Raw genomic sequence first — 17,064 nt, 5'->3', positions numbered from 1 at the left:
TTCTGAAGTGACGTCGGTCTTTTTTCGGGGCGCGCTACGAACCCTTATAGCAAATTGTTCTCAATTTGCGAGAAACTCTAAAACGGCACCGGCTTATCTCTACGAAGTGACAATTTGTTGTGAACTCTATTTTGCTTGTTAAGATTCGAACCTCAAAGTGAAATTAAATTAATATCGAGACACGAGCCAAAAACCTATATTGTATCACGCAACGCGAATGCTTAGACGTACTTGTGAAATATTTTAACATTTGAACAATGTATTTCTGTTTGTCAAAATTAAAATTTCTGATGGTTTTCATAATATATTTAAAACGATATTGATAATATAATTATAAAATTCATTAATAAAATATTAAAAATAAAAGTTCGCTATACGCTTTTGTAAAAATACGTTACGTTGTATAATATATGTACACATATTCTTTGTGAGTGTGAGGGGAGAGAAAGAATCCAATTTTAATATTAATTTATTCGTACGCTATTTCTCATTTTGCTCGTTCTTCTCATAATATCTATAGGTATTGATCGGCGCCGATAGAGGATCGCTACGCACGTACATACATGCGCATACATGCTCGGCCGGATTCCTCATGTCCTTTTTGCTCGTTCATTTTGGCTTCCCACAATCCACCCATAGGCGAAGATTATATTCCTCTTCCAGTACGAGCCGCCAACTGAATCGTCCATTCTCCTCCAGGAATCTTCCAAGTAGCTCGACTACGCTTCTCGGTGATTTGCATATTTGGGTAGGTTAAATCTAAAAATGGCTCGGAATGCACGACCAGCGAGATTGGGTAAATGGCTGAATGGGCTCATGGTAATTTCATAGTAAAGAGACCCGCGCTAGAGTGTATTGTTCTGTAACCGAAAGTTCGATGATGATCACGTTGTCACGATCGTTCGTGTATCATTCTAGTCATGACTTTCAACCAAGGTCTATGAGGTAATAGAGATTTCTATATGAATGTTCTTTGAGAGACGAAACGTTAACAAATTCCATATATTTTGCTTTATATAAATTAGAAGAATTTCTTTTTTAATTAATTTTAAAAATTTAGGTTTAACACAAAAAAGTATGCATATAATTTTGATCGTAATCTTGAGCTTGTATAATTATTATTTAAGAAACATGTAATTTAAAAAACTTTCGGAGTATAATATTTGAGACTTTGTGTGTTACATGGCAAAGTTAGAAAAAAAGACCGCACAGAAATCTGCAGATGCATTTCATCATTAGACATTGCATTTTCACAATTGTGTGCGTCGCGAAAGTTTTATGGATTCTTACCAATTCAATTTTGTCACGAACGGATTCGCATCGCTAAGAGTACCTCCGTTATTACCAATGTCATGGGAATTTTTACGGTCACTTTGTCCCATCTCCCGCGAATCGTCGTTGCCGCAGTTTGTACTGCATCTCTATTCGCGTTCAGTCGCCGAGAAGATTTCGCCGAGCAGGATCAAACATGGATGGAACCCGATATCGTTCCGGAAATAGTTCGCAAATACCGAATACGAGTAAATTTCGAAAGAAGCTAGTTGTGTAAAACGTCCAATATTTGCGATTGCTCAATGTAATCGTTATTAAAAATATTGATTGGAAGAACACTTTATTTGTAGAGCAAGTTATTTAGCAACAATATATTTTATATTTTATGGATTACATTGATTCTTTGATACGATTTATTTTGCAATATAATTTTAAAGAACAAAACTTTATATCGTCATATATGTAGAATGTGTTATTTATCAATATTTCTTGATGAAATTCTACTAAAGTTTCGAAATTGTTTGGTAAGATGGGTCGGCTTAAAGATAGGAAACTTTGACATTAATTAAAACTCCACGATAATCATGGCGAATTTGATTTAATTTACTGGAAAATTCTATTACAATTTGGAATCGGGCCAAAGAGCCTCGGATTTGAGATTATCAACGGCATCTTTCTGAGGCAGTGCGTTGCGATTCTACGTAGCGTAAATTATTATAAAACAAATGTCTATTCCGGCAGGAGTTAAATCATGCTAAAGTCCAATTCGTACTCATCGCGGCCGATCAGATTAACGATCATCACGCGTCTCAGATTCTCGTCTAGCGAGAATTTCCGTCGCGAGGTGTCCGACTATAAATGTCATAGAAGAATTTACGATCGGGCTCCCTGACTTTTGACGATCGTTAAACCGGTGCCTCTCGACATTCCAGTCCCGTGTATTCTATTTGCTTGTCATTAGCGGGATTATATTTTTGACTTTTACTGATCAGAATACGGCTGTGCCAATAGCCAATATAGACCAATTGGAGATGTATATGATCGCGAATTAGTTATCTCAACCTCTATTAGCGAAGACTATCCGAATACTTCGCTCACATTCAATTTATTTCGGGTCTGCGATGAATTATTTTTATGCTTTAACGCAAATTTAGAATTGCGTCGTATATCAATTCGTCTGAAAACCCGCCGTATATAAAAGTCATTTCAAAAAAGATGTTCGATATATCCGACACCTAAGCGATCGTAAGAACGTTCGGTCACAGCTGCGAACAAAAGTTTCCCATTTGCGGAACCGTGCGCGAAACGTGCCGCTGGTAACTTCCATTGGGAAAACTGCACACTGCGTGTGCTGCAGGAATGTGGAACATCCGTGTCTCGAATCTCTCTAATTGAACTCCGCGGCGGGCCGGGCGGTCCGTTTCCGCGTGTCATTTCACTTGCAAATTAAAACATCTAACGCCCGCTCGGAAACAAAGGGATAATTACGTTTACGTTACACCCTTTGAGATCATGCAGGGATATCTTGGGGATTGTTTCGGGAAGGCGTATTGAACATATCCTGGCGTTTATCTGTCAGTTGAGACTACGCACCGACGTGTTCGATGTCGTCCGCCCCGCTATCCAAGATCTTGATAGAAGTAACGAGGATGGCGAATGAGAGACAGAAGAGATCAGTAAACGAAAGAGAAAAAGAGAGAGAGGGAAGAAAGAGAGAGAGGGAGGGAGAGAGAGAAAGAGAGAGAGAGAGAGATTCGCAGAGATCCTCGAGAAACTTTCGAACTAAATGAGCTCTGTTCAGGCGTATATTTCGCCGACGAGATTCTCCATTTTCCATTCTCGGCTACGCGATAGCAAAAGTTGAAAATGGCTGGCCATTGCGAGCATCCTGCGCGCTTTTAACCAGGCTTCGACCTTCTATTCGCTCCCACCCGCTTCTATATATACGTATATATATTTTATATACACATGTATATACAATACGCGCGTATACACGTACGCAACCACCATCCCCTTCCCCCTTCTCCCCGTACGATACATCCGCGTTTGCGCGCGCGAACACGAGCGTGTACTCTATGTAAACGAAATGCACGCCAAGTAAAAAGGCGGGCAAACTTCGCAGAGAGAGGCACCCCGACACACGCTTTTACCTACCGACTCGATGTAACCCGGTTCATTTCCCGTCCACTTTATATGCAGACAATCTTTCGTCTCCTTTCCTCTTTCTTTCCCTCCCTCTCTCCCTCCCTTCCTTCCTTCCTTCCTTCTCCCATCTCTTTCTCTCTATCTCGCTGTCCCTTCCTTTTCTTCTCGGTCTCTTCTTTCTCCTACTGCCTATGTGTATTCTCTTGTACTTGAAGCTAACTACTGCACGAGAGGTGAGCTAGCGCCATCCTTGCCCTTCTTACCCCTTACTACGAAACTCCCGTTCCTTTGTTTAATCTCGCGCTCGAATCTCCACAAGAACGTTATAGAGGCTTCTTCCCGACGCTTCCTCTTTGTTCGGCCATTACAATGCTGTTATTATTGCGACCTGCAGGTATTTCAGACGCGTCTGGATCGCCCAGTGCAACGCCCATTACATACCATACCGCATCCGTTTTTTCTTTTATTTTTTTCTTTTCTTTACCATCACGTGACATATTACGTTGGTCCGATACGTATCTTGATTTTGCGTGTAAACGTCCTCTCTCTCTCTCTCTCTCTCTCTCTCTCTCTCTCTCTCTCTCTCTCTCTCTCTCTCTCTCTCTCTCTCTCTCTCTCTCTCTCTCTCTCTCTCTCTCTCTCTCTCTCTCTCTCTCTCTCTCTCTCTCTCTCTCTCTCTCTTCCCTTTCTCTCGCGACCCTTTCTTATATCATTTGCATACTCTCCCGTCTCACGATAACTCGTAAGCAAGATAAGACATGTCGCATTTTCCTATTCCTGTCTCTAACTCGAGTCACCGGGACTTTAATTCTATTGTTTATCGTTGCACTCTGCTTGTGCATGAAAGACACAAGACTTTTAAAGTATTTTCTCTTTGTATTCAACAGATTCTATCATAAATTAACGTTGGCTCGCGTTTATATTTTAGAAGAGATACTTATCCTGATATAATCGTACAGTTAATGATTTCAACAAGACTATTATACACGAATTGTGTTGTATGTTTTAAATGATAGGAGATCGGTTTTGATTAAAAAATGATATATTGCGGTAAACTAGCATATTAAATAGAATATCTTTGCAAATGCAATTACACATAGATATACATAAACATCAATAGTAATTTGCAATAGCAATGAAACCACTGATTCAATTTCAACTAATCTTACATTTGCCTCTCGCTTAGAGATGTGAATAGAAGAGGAAGAGCGGGAGAACACGAGAGACAAACCATTCTTCGGAAAGCCCACCATGTTGCGTGCCAGCAACCGAGTACCATCACACCCGACTACGCTCGAGTTTCTTAATGTAATTTTCCTTTTTTGCCTCCATTCGCTTTACGAGCGAAACTTTTACCTCCTTCTCTCTTTTCCGGAACCGCGTCCTTCCTACCTTCCTTCCTCGTACCCTCTGCATCTCGCCCCCACTTTTCCAATGCCATTCCTTTCTCCATCACTTCGTGGCCGATCTCAGAACATCCCGTTTCTCTCGTTCTTTCTTTCTCTTTCTCTCACTTCGTTTTTAGGCGTTCGAGCGCCCGTTCGCACGAGTTTGCGAACTTTCATGATTTTACGTTGCGTTGCTTCTATCCACCCTTTATGCCTCATTTGTCCCTCCTTCTTGTCGCGCACCGTTCAGTTTCGTCTATGGGATGAAATCCGTGATGTCGTACGTGTCTAATTTACAGGTGTGGAGGGATTTGCAATCGAGACATGAATGCTCGATAATTCATGAATGCGCTATACCGCATCGTTTATTGACTTGTAAAACTGAAATTTGCTGAAAGATTGCACTTGTAACATTCTTATAAGTTTTTAAATATTTGAGGTCATTTTATATTACATAAATACTGAAATCTTGTCAAGAAGTAATTAATTCATGCATTACACTTGTGGCTTTGAGAAAACATTTTGTGGAAAAGTTTTGCTTATGATCATCATTGACGAGGATAATTTTATTTTATCACAATAAATTTAATTATGAAATAAATCGATTATTTAAAACGTAAGTAATAAGTTCGTTGAGTTAATTAATATGTTAAAATTTTGTCAAGCTAATTGCAACTTAATATATAAAAGAATAATTTACTTTAGTTTTACTTTAAGATTTTCCAAGACTGTTGTTATCAAACTAGCGGAAACGTCGGAAACTGGTTTCTATATTTATCGGTTTGATCTGGAGGCTTCACGAGCGAGGAATTGCTATAAATACTGTATTAATACACGGTTCATTATAGATGACGTCGTTTTACGATGTATACTGCTATTTTAGTAAGCAATAACTGAAGGATGCATGCTGTTCTTTGACGATAGCGGAACTTTTCAGCCGACTGTAACGCATACTGTTTCTCATGCACATAAATGCAGGTTTTGAAGAAATAAATTATGTCAATTTTATCTAAAAACGTGAAATTGCATCTAATAAGCATTTCTCATTTCACAATTAATTTTCCAGAAAAAATAACCATTTCTTATCTTATTTACTATCATAATACGAAAATCTTTTCTTTTACATTATTGTTAAACTGCGATTATTTAAATAGGAAATTTGCAAAAAATACAGCAATACGAATCAAATTAATTTCGATACATATTTAATACATTATAGAAAAAATTTTTTATTTGCCATAATTATGTAATAATATTCCATACGCAAATAAAAAATACTCGCTGCTCTTTTGTAGAAAGTAACCAAATTATTCTGTTTGATGAGACCAATACTCGATATATGCTTGGCAAAGATATAACACGACATGGTCCATCAATAAAGACTGCAAAGTACTATGCACATATTACGGCTAATTCGTCCATTGGATTTTCACCTTGAACACTTCCACTCCTACTCATCGTTTACCTCCACCATTGCGCGGCAAATGGTCGGAATAAATGTCTCCCGGCTAGGATGGTTAAACCTTGTCTCATAGGCGTTTAATCGCCTCGTCTCGGTCGAATATACGCACTTCATACCTGCGCTTTTTCAGTAATAAGCTTCTAAATTTTGTTCTCCCCGGTCTATTTCGCTGATTCGAGCAACCAGATTCGTAGAAGACTCTCGGTTACGTCAAAGTTAATTTCTGCGGGGAATTTTTTCCAAACGGCTCAGCGAGCAATAACGATCTTTCGTACTTTTTTCGCACCCGAGCCTTCCCGAACGATTGAGTTAAGTGCCTCGACAAAGATAACCAGAGGGTCTACGAGGGGTGAGGTACCTCGAGGATCCCGATGTAATCCTTGTTATTATGAGAATCCCATATTCGAGCCACGATTCGTGGGATATGGCCGCTCCCTAGGTTGGAACGCCCTCCTGGTCGCGTGTGCTAATTGCTGAAATGTTATTTACGATTCCAGCCGTCGCGACGCTCGACTGGCGCACACGTTTCTGGAATGGAAATGCGGTTAACCAATCCTTAGACGTCGAACGCACTTTATGACGCTTCCACTTGAAATCGCGAGACTCGATCCGATGAATATGCCCTACGCAGTCGTGCAACGAATTCACCAAGTTCGATGTAATCTCTATGATGTAATTTCGCTTAGTATCATTTGACGGGACAATTTATGAGGATGAGGATCCGATTTTTCGAAGCGTTACCAATGCGAAAAAGTCGATCGACTTAAACTAGACTCGACGATTACTACTTTATTGATTTAAATTATTTTTCATAATAATTACGTTCGCTTTTCTTGAACTAAATGGAAAACTTGGAGAACTTCTTATAGCGTGCGAGTAAAACAAAGTTTGTACGTAATTTCCGTTTAACTTGACATGGCTTCAAATGTTAATTGCTAACTATTCTTTACGATGCTGAGCGCGGTGCATGGCGTTAGTAAAGTCGCACGTTTCTGGAATGGGAATGCGGTTCGCTGGTTACCCGGGCGCCGAACACGGTTTATTACGTTTGCATGCGAAATTGTGCATTCTCCGCAGTTCTGAGTCAAGCAATTGGTACTCCAGTTGCGAATAACAGTTATAACGTCGTTTCGCTGACGTTCGAATGGCGATATATTCCAGGTATGACGACGAAACGATCCAATAATATTTTAATTTTTATAATGTTGACTACGCACGGGCTACCGATCGCCTATTTATTTTAGAAATCGAGAGACGCGCATAATATTACGGTAAAAGTAATATAGAAGTAAAATTATTTTAAAGCTGCTAAAATATTTATTTTAAAATCTCAATTTTTATAGCAAGATACAAGAAATGTACTTTTTTTTGCTAAATAAAATATATTCTAAGTAAAAGTAAATCACACTAGAAAAATACAGGAAGATTGGCTAAATTATACGAGAGCTGGTAATGGCGTCTGAGAGAAGACGGGTAATGACAGGTAAGTGTTTGCACAGCAGGTATATTATAAGCATCTATTATTATTACATTGCTCCTAATTGTACTTACCGCGCGTCGTAAAAGAAATTGTACGAAGGCAGATTGTTTCTTTGAAAAAATTTCTCCTTGGAAGAAATTGTGTTACTTATATGTATTGGTAGATCTAGAAAGCTCATATAGCACAACATTTTTAGCGCAGACTTTTGCCACACATATACACTGAGAAAAATCTCTCGGAAAAAGTTAACACAATATTGTAGACCTTATTTTGTCAGATAAGTAACTTTAAATTGTAATGTAATAGAAAATATGAAATACACCGATTAACTACAATTTTGTAGCAAGTTTATTTTGTCACATGCAAACACAAAAACTGTGATTCTGTGAAACAAACGCGCGAATTAATATTGTAATATTTTACAGTCTTAAGCAGTTTGTCAATTGATTTCAGACAATCTGAGAATAATTTTTTAGAACAATTTTTTAGACTCATTTACTACAATTTATCCCTGTCCCTATTTGTACTATTATTTGTAGAAGAGATCTTCACAATTGTACTATCTGATGCTACACTTTTTTCTGAGTGTATAATTGATTAATAATATAATCATACGTGCGCGAGATTTACGATGCTTCAGGCTATTTTGTGTAAGATATTACCTTGTAATACCAATACACGTCAGAATATTTGCTATCGGAACACTGCTTTCATCTGCATAATTTGAGTATTTTTCACAATTGTATAGTCACTTATAATGGTAAAAATATAATTCTAAATATGCAGGTAACATGAAGAGAACAGACGTATCTATCGTATACATGTATTATAATTATGATTGCATATGTAAATATGAGACAAAAGCCAGCATCGAATGTTCTTTCTATTTACGTCGTCTAAGTGTGTCATCGAAGATCAGCATGCGGGTATCATCAAGCGATTTATAACACTTCATATGTCGAGTTATAACCGCATAAGAAGCCTATTCTGCGACTTGAACATCCGTTAAATTGTAGCTTCAGAAAAAAAGAAGCAAAGAGAACAGATAGTTAAACGCCCGACGGTTGAAGCGATATTATTTACGGCACTTGTGCGAGTGACAAAAATGGCCGGGATCGTCAACCCGTTCACACGTTGGTAATCGCGCAAGTCCGGCGGGTCGCAAATTACCCGTCATTGCCAAAATACCCGTCGCGCGATAAGGATCAATGCGGGAAATTACAAATGCGAAAATTAACATGATCGTAAATGCGAATGACCTCGTAAAACGCGTTGTTAGAAGAGATTTATTGAGGTATTCACGGGGCTCCGTCGCACGTAAATCCCCAAATTATAAGTTACATAAGTAGAATCCCGGCATACACACAGGTCATCACGATCTCGATGTCGGCCTCGATTTCGGCCTCAGATGTAACATTCGCATGTAGCAGTGATATTAATAAAGGGAAATATATAGTAACATTCTATCCACACGACCGCGAAATTACGACATTTGCATCGATAGTTCCGAATTTTCGGGAGAAATATCTAAATATGCAGGAAACGAGATATGACATAAATTGGGGTAATTGCGATGACCCGGCCATGACGAAAGGTTTGGAGCGTGACGGCTAAATATAAAAGTAACCCCGACGGAAGTTACGAAAAGTATAATTTTTGTAATCGAGCGAATATAATGCGCTCAGATAAAATAAATTCGCTGTCGAAACATCAGCACGAGCTCGGTCGCATGTATTTTAAATGTTATCGGCTCGTAATGGCGATCTCACCGCTTAAGCAAATGCTAAGTTACGTCGTGGAATCTGCATAACGGGAACAACATCCAACACGCGAAACGGCCGTATCCATTGTTCGCTTAATGTAATATGTATTTATTGTTAAGCAGATAGACGCAACTGATTTATGCCGTGACACGCACGCTATATAGTCGCGCGCGCTCACAGAATAGATTGCGTCTGGCGATCGCGCCGATATGCATTTTTCCCACCATAATACGTGCATCCCGCTGAATTTTCCGCTTATTTAACATTTAACATTTTATATTTTTGCATCCGTTATCCGCGATTCTTGATCCGCGGTCGCTCATCCGATTAATTGAAACAGTACGAAGAAAGAAGGAGAAAAGTTAACGCCGCGGATCGCATGCGAGAAAACTATTAATAAAGTGTACAATCTCTTAAGATCCTTATCGTAATATGTTTTCCACCGTATTTACTACTATTTTACCAAGATAATAGCATATAGGGGCGATGATATCTCATATAAACATTACCTCGTATAATTATTATATGTTATAATATGGTAAAGGCATTGTTATCGAAAATCCTAGTTTCTAATTGTATTTGTGGCGTTAAATAATAATACTCGCTTATATGGACTTACCCATCTGTTTGCGCATCTAACGTGTTCGAATAAATTAGTATGTATTTTTCTATCCAATTAGCATGTCATAACGCGAAAATATACATCAGAAGATTATTGCTAATGTTTAATTGTACGATTAGACAAATTAATCAAAGTGGAAACAGGTAGCACGAGATACAGAATAAAAGATAAATTTGTTTGCTGCTGCTTTAGCGTATCTATCCGATTTCAGAGTTATGTAATTTCATCTATAGCTATTATATTATGCCTGTGATATGCAGACCACAACCGACAAGTAAATAAATTCATTTACAGCGTCGCTTTAACGCTCGTCCTAGATTGAAGATCATAAAAAATATTTGGCAATGTGAGGTAATGAATCGAGAGAATCGCAGCACGTCTTTTTTCTACCATCGGCGGAATACGCCCACCTAATTTTGCTCGATCCTGGATTGTCGAATCTCTCCTTTTCCTTCTCTCTCTCTCTCTCTCTCTCTCTCTCTCTCTCCCCCCCCCCTCCTCTCCCTCTTTTTCTCTTTCTTTCTCTCGCTTGCTCTTTTTCTCTCTGGCTATCCCGTATCCTCTTTACTGTTCATCCGTAAAGGACTCCAAACGATTTTGGCGAAATTGCCGCTGCTGACCAAAAGGTATCTGCCTCCATGATGCCCAACAGTGCCCCCAAACCCGTCCGTGTGTCTTGATTTGAACTGCACCGACGGCTCTCTTCTTCTAACCGCTAACTATAGAAGTCAAAGCTCTCGGTATTCGTGCACGTGTGCGTGATCCGCTCGCAATATTATGGAAGTGATCTGTCGACCGGAAGAAGGTATATTTGAAACGTCTTTCCATCTAAATATATACATATAGGACATATATATATATAAACAAGTAGTTGTCGCACCGAGCATAATTATGTAAAATATACGTGTAATACGTATAAAGGAAACGTTCGATTGCTCTACAAAATTGATACGTGAACCCATTTGCATGTAAATATGACGTTTCTATGATAACTCTAAATTTATTGGCACAGAGCACTTGCTCCATGTAATCTCTGATTACTGCCGCAATTTATATGTAATATGATCGAGGAAACGTTCGCTGAGATCGACGGGGACGTATCGGCAACGCGTATCCGTGACGATCCGATAAGAGATTTTCATTCGTGATATCGGGGAATCAGCGAAAGAGCGCGTCGACGATTCGAAAGTACTTGCGATAATATCGATATCGGTAGCATCAGACCCAATGGATTGGGTTTAAGTTTGCACGAATGGCCGACTTCCCTTCCACCGAGACCGGTAGCCATGAGGGCTACCGCCAGTCGAAAACCGTAGGGACCATTCAACTCAACGCGCCGCACCGTGGAGGCTGCGCGCGTGTGAACGCGCGCGCTAAGATGGCCGCGCGCGCGTGTATTCACCGGATCTACATATGTGAGGACGGGACGGGATGGGACGAGACGTCCTTAGGGTCAGTCCGTGCACGGAATGGCGTAGGCACGACGCGCGCGCAAAGGCGATACTCCGCGCTAACTAACATGGCTGGGTATGCGCGCCGAGCGATATTTGCGCGCGAGCGAGGAATGTCCGCGACGAGGAGCGTAAAGAGCGTAGTATACGGCACGATTATCGTACAATAATCGAAGTGATTGCCGGCATTATCGTTTATTAATGACAGTCGTGAAATTACGGCTGTCCCGAAGGAAACAGTTTCTGGACGTTATCTGTTAGTTAAACCTATCCGCGTTATTTCTCTCACGAGTACGACATCGCAAAATGGTATGGCCGTCGCTGATAGATGTTACGTAACCAATTATGCATCTCGTTTCTATCGAATTACCTGCCTGCTCATTAACAATTTCATATTCTCTCTCTTTCTCGTTCCTCCGACTCTGTCTTCTTTCCTTGTAATATACTGTTAACAGTAAAATAATTGACAACACGAATTTCAGCATTTTATTATATAATATATGTATATTTGTGTCATTGTATCGCGTTAAATTGCTTAACTCAGAAATAGCGCTAACGAATGTCTGATATTTTAGAACTGTTTTACGTGATAGTAATTCAGGAATGCATTAATTGCATGAATAACAAGAAAATATGTAATGTACGTTTTCTTATGTAAATAATAATCTGAATGTTCTTACTCGTACATTGTACTCGATTAACAGATCACTATTCTCCGTTTTCTGTTTAATAAATTAATGCAGCGAGCTTAATTAGCGGATAATTATGCTTTCTGCGAAATTTAAGCACAAATTGTGATAGCAAATATATATATGTTAAGTTAATCTCATTCAATAATTATTCATATATTAAGAATGAGAGAGAAATTGTATATTGCAAATGTATCTAAAAAAAATAAAGCAAATTTTATTTAATCATCGACAACATTTTGTATAAAATATAAAAATTGTTAATTTCTTCTTATAGTATACTTAATAATTGCTTTATTATCGTTTATATAAATAACTACTGTTAATTATCACGCTTGTTAATTATTCGAGTTATCGACTCCTGACATTGATATATTCGCTTTCTGGTTTTCAATGTAGCGCGGTTGCAGTTGCGATACGAAACAATGCTCCATGCAAAAAGTACGTAGAAATATCAGTGCGGCGCAAAAAAAAATTACGAGCAAAATTAAGTTAATTATAACCCGCCCGTCTGAAATGACGTTCAGAAAACAGATCGTAGAGTAAACGGGATATTCATAATAATAATAACTTGCGAGTCAGAAAGAAGAAGCAAAAAGGTAATGGAATGTCGAATGAAGCTTGCAGTATGGCGCGCGTAGCGCTCGAAATTATTATTATGGGTGCACTTAAGTTCGTGACGTTATCAAGGCGACCGATACCAAAATGAAAAAAGACTCTAAATACCGTACAGAATTGGAATGTAACTTATTCCGGCCATAGTCGAAAATTATCTCCCATTACGGCAGGCCTCATTTAAAAATGTGATATTTATGCCGTGAGATAGATCTTTATGCTAGCTTGATCATATGCTACGACTAATTGAGTTTACATAAATTTTACACATACGGAATTTACAAATACATACATAAATGGGTTGTCGAATGCTGCTCCCTTCCATCTATCTTTTTTTATGTTATATCCTGTATTACAACGAAGATACATACAGCAAATAATAACAGAAATTAACTATATTTCAATTTTTTATAATTTAGAATTCTTTTAGGTCATGTTGCCTTTGATAACATCACTCGATTCGAATATTTCCAAAATAATAATTCGTTTTATTGTTGTTTTTTATTTAACACGTGAACTTTGGATGAATATTGTTTCACTAATTTGATAGTTATTGTTATAGCGGTGATTATGACACATAATAAATTAATTCTAAAAATTAATAATTTAATAGAAACCTTTTCTGTTATATCACATTCTTGTAGAATAAGAATTAATGAGCAAAATTCGACGTATGCACCTAGGAAACGGTTTACTTTACTATATGATGAGGAATAATTAATTCAGAATTTCGTTTCTTGGTTCATTGTAACAGCCAGTCAATTAATTCGTACAAATTAATCGACTAAAAACAACGTATGTAACCTTCGTTTGTGACAAAATAAACATGAAGCGCACGGTCATCACTTGACTGCTCGTTAATCATAATCATTAGTTTTATATAAAATTTCGTCATAATTAACTTAAGATATCAGCTTTTACTTCATTGTTAATGACATTAATAATGAAGCTCGTTGAAGTTATTTGTACATTGAAATGTTGCTTAATGAAGATACTTGTATGTATATCTAGAACGATAATGCCGTCGGATGTGAGAAATTTACTGCGACAGTTGCGGATAATTGTATGAGAGAAGCTTTCTCTGGGATTTTTCTTAAAAAATGTGTTATCTAAATATATAACGATATTTAATCACTTTTATATAAAAAAAATTTAGTAGGTGGAAGGACAATTAAGCGTTATGAATATAACGCTATTTCAAACGAGTATTTCATTAAAATATAGTATATTTTTCCATGTAACACACACACTTTTTTTATCTGATCCGAAGTAAATATATTCCAATATGGAATTAATTCTGCTTAATCTTATTTGAAATAATACACGAGAAAAAGGAAATGGTTGCATGTAACAGTCGAATTACCTTACGCATGTTATTTCTTGCGAGAACTACAGTAGTTATATGTCGCTGAATGTAGTAGCTATGTCGTGTTGATTAAAGCCCAGCTAGAGACAGAGTTAATTGACTATCGATGCACCAACTGCACAATTCACTGAACATCACCGCATCCGCCGATGATTGATGTAATTTGCACACTTCTCGCAATATCGCAAGATTGCCATCGGTTTGACAACGGATGACAATGTATGGATCCACGATTCTATCACGAGGCATCGGTTGATCCATGCTTCTTAGACAGACTTCAACGGTAGAATGACAGAAGCGCAGCGACGCGACACGCATACCTACTCAACACTGACACACCGGTTGACGCACGCACTTACAACACAGGATGGGACATGCTAGAGAGGCATTACAGTCAAGGTTCGGCCGGAGGAAGGCTGATTACCCCTTTACGACACGTCAAGGCCTCGCCGCGTTCTAGACAGAGACTTTGTCATTCCAGCAAATAGGACACGCATCACCTTGCATCCTTTGGCGTAAAAAAAATCGAAGTGTTATATTGTTTCTTTTTCTACTTCTTCGCTCGTACCTGTGTAAAAAAAGGGTTACTGTGTAATTTTGAATGCCGGATGGTGGGTGGCAGTTAAATTCTTCGTGGAATAAAGGCCGAAGGGGATCTCCTTGGGCTGTATGTACGGAAAGGAAGGGTTGCTATTTGCCACGGTGTTGTCTCAGCCTTGACGTGTCGATAGTAAAACGCACAAAACAACCCTTTTCCCACTGACCGCTCGTTGCGATCCAGGCCGTTCGCAGCCTTCGCTCGGCCTAAAGTGCGGTTAATAGCGCTGCAGGGCTTTCTTTTAGTCGGTACGGAGGCTTGTTAAAAATTTTCCGGTTGTACCTATATCGCTCACAAATTTATGCCAACATGCTATTGTTCGTGACCAAAAAGGATTTCATGTGCTGCAAATATGTTTCTCACCGGCAAATTACAGAATAAAGATACATATGTATACGAATTACTAACATATAGAGTAATTGTAATTGTTGAAATATGAACAAATAAATGTAGCTCTTTCCACTTCTAACAGACTAATTTTAATTTTAATATAAAAATTGACTGTATACACAAAAATCATTATAACATTTATATTTAGATTACAGTGGAAGATTTGAGAAATTGAGAAACTAATTCGTTACAAAATGTTATGTAAATTGACTTGTGCGTGAGCGTGAAGAAAGCACGCGAAGAAGCATATTTCTTGAAATCCTTCCGCAAATAAGTCGCCGTATGCAGTATCGGCAGCGTAAACATGCAACAACCATCAACTTCAACAACTTTTCGCCGAAACTTGTTTCAAGCAAATTTGCAATATCGATATTTGTCGTTGAAGCTGATGCTTTTCGTGAGAAGTTTCGCTTTACGTGTTGCGCGGAAATTCTTCGTGCGGCTCGTCTGCCGACATTCTTTGTGTGCCTAACGTTTCCCAATAAGGCATAGCCCAGTGAGTTAGTTACGAGCTGCGTGTACGCGATACTTCGCGGCTCTTTTTCACCTGTAAGGTTCATCTGAAGGTCTTATCCTTTTAGTTCAAAAAATGCTCAGGACAGTATTGATTTTTATTATGGTAAGGCAAGGACGTGGTCTATTCTGTAGATTTTTACGTCAGTTCGAGCTTTTTTTGTTACCTGTTGGAGACAGAATGGGTTAGAAAATATTTCTCTCTATCAGTGTACTATGAATCAAGATTCCAGAAAGACTGATCAATAATTTTGATATTAACGATTTCTTCGGATATAATTTTGTATATTATTTACATCTTTATGCTTTATTAATTCAATATATTTTTTTTTATTCGGAACGATCTCTCTCTCTCTCTCTCTCTCTCACTCACTCACTCACTCTGGAGAAAAAGTTAATTAATATACAAATTGTAGATATTATTAAAAATATCACAATAAGTTATATTTTTCTTTAACGATAAATTCCAATATTTGATCATATTGTTATTATGTTAGTGCTAATAATATATGTCCGACATGATGATATGACCAACAAACGTCGATGTTCCTTAAGCAGTCTCCTCCCAACGTCGCGCGCGTGACGCAAGGAATTACTTTTCTTACTTCGTACATATCAGAATCGGGGTGACTCTCAAACACACTCCGTTTCACGGCATGATTTATGCTCGGCTGATGGTTTGTGTGTGCAGTCACTGGTTTTATGCGAGCGTTTTAAATGGGAGATAAACATAAAGAGGCCTTTTATGGCGCCATCAAATAAACAACTTGACTCCTTCTGCTTTGCTTCTCTACTTCGCTTTGCTTCGACAGGCTCTGCTCAACGGTTTCCTCTTCAGGATCTTCCGGCGACTTTTGACTCGATGGCGCTTGTAAATTGGTTAGGCTCTTTAATTTTACGAGGATAGTGCCACACTTGTGCTAAACTATTCATTTCGAATAAAAAACGGTCTTTTTTTATTAACTCAGATACGGGTTAATGTGTTCTGATTGAAGCAGATACTATCATTATCGTTAGCGTTCTTTAAACAAATGAGACACTATCGAATCTGGATCAATACTAGATTTAAAGTCAAAGGTCACGAAGTTTCTAGTAAGAAATGACGCTACATCTTATTTGTCGAGATATTTTAAAGTGATATATAACATCCAAATTGGGAACTATTTTAAAGAGTGTACTTTTGTCGTATAATCACTAGCTGTCTTTTAATTCTTTTAGTAAGCCGTATAAAGACCATTGAATTAAAGCGATTGCGATGTCGTCTAAGATCGGGAACAATGCGTCCATTCGGATTCCGACGTTATTGCGAT

The 17,064-nt window shown here is 38.3% G+C and overlaps 2 long non-coding RNA genes across 2 annotated transcripts in view; one reads left to right on the top strand and one right to left on the bottom strand.

The window, feature by feature from the left end:
- LOC139770497 (uncharacterized) overlaps positions 1–17,064 on the top strand; it is a 96,077-nt gene that overhangs the window by 66,869 nt on the left and 12,144 nt on the right. The gene's annotated exons all lie outside the window — the stretch shown is intronic.
- LOC139770495 (uncharacterized) lies at positions 452–14,524 on the bottom strand. The gene is made up of 2 exons (XR_011717772.1): positions 14,251–14,524; positions 452–759 (listed from the first exon to the last, which is right to left on the bottom strand). It is a non-coding gene; the product is annotated as an uncharacterized lncRNA (long non-coding RNA).

Source organism: Temnothorax nylanderi, unplaced genomic scaffold (genome assembly GCF_030848795.1).
Source record: "Temnothorax nylanderi isolate EJ_2023f unplaced genomic scaffold, tnyl_v1.0 TNYL_tig0030_pilon, whole genome shotgun sequence".
NCBI lineage: Eukaryota > Metazoa > Arthropoda > Insecta > Hymenoptera > Formicidae > Temnothorax > Temnothorax nylanderi.
The sequence above is the reverse complement of the archived record's forward strand: the minus strand, read 5'-3'. Positions and strand labels throughout refer to the sequence as shown.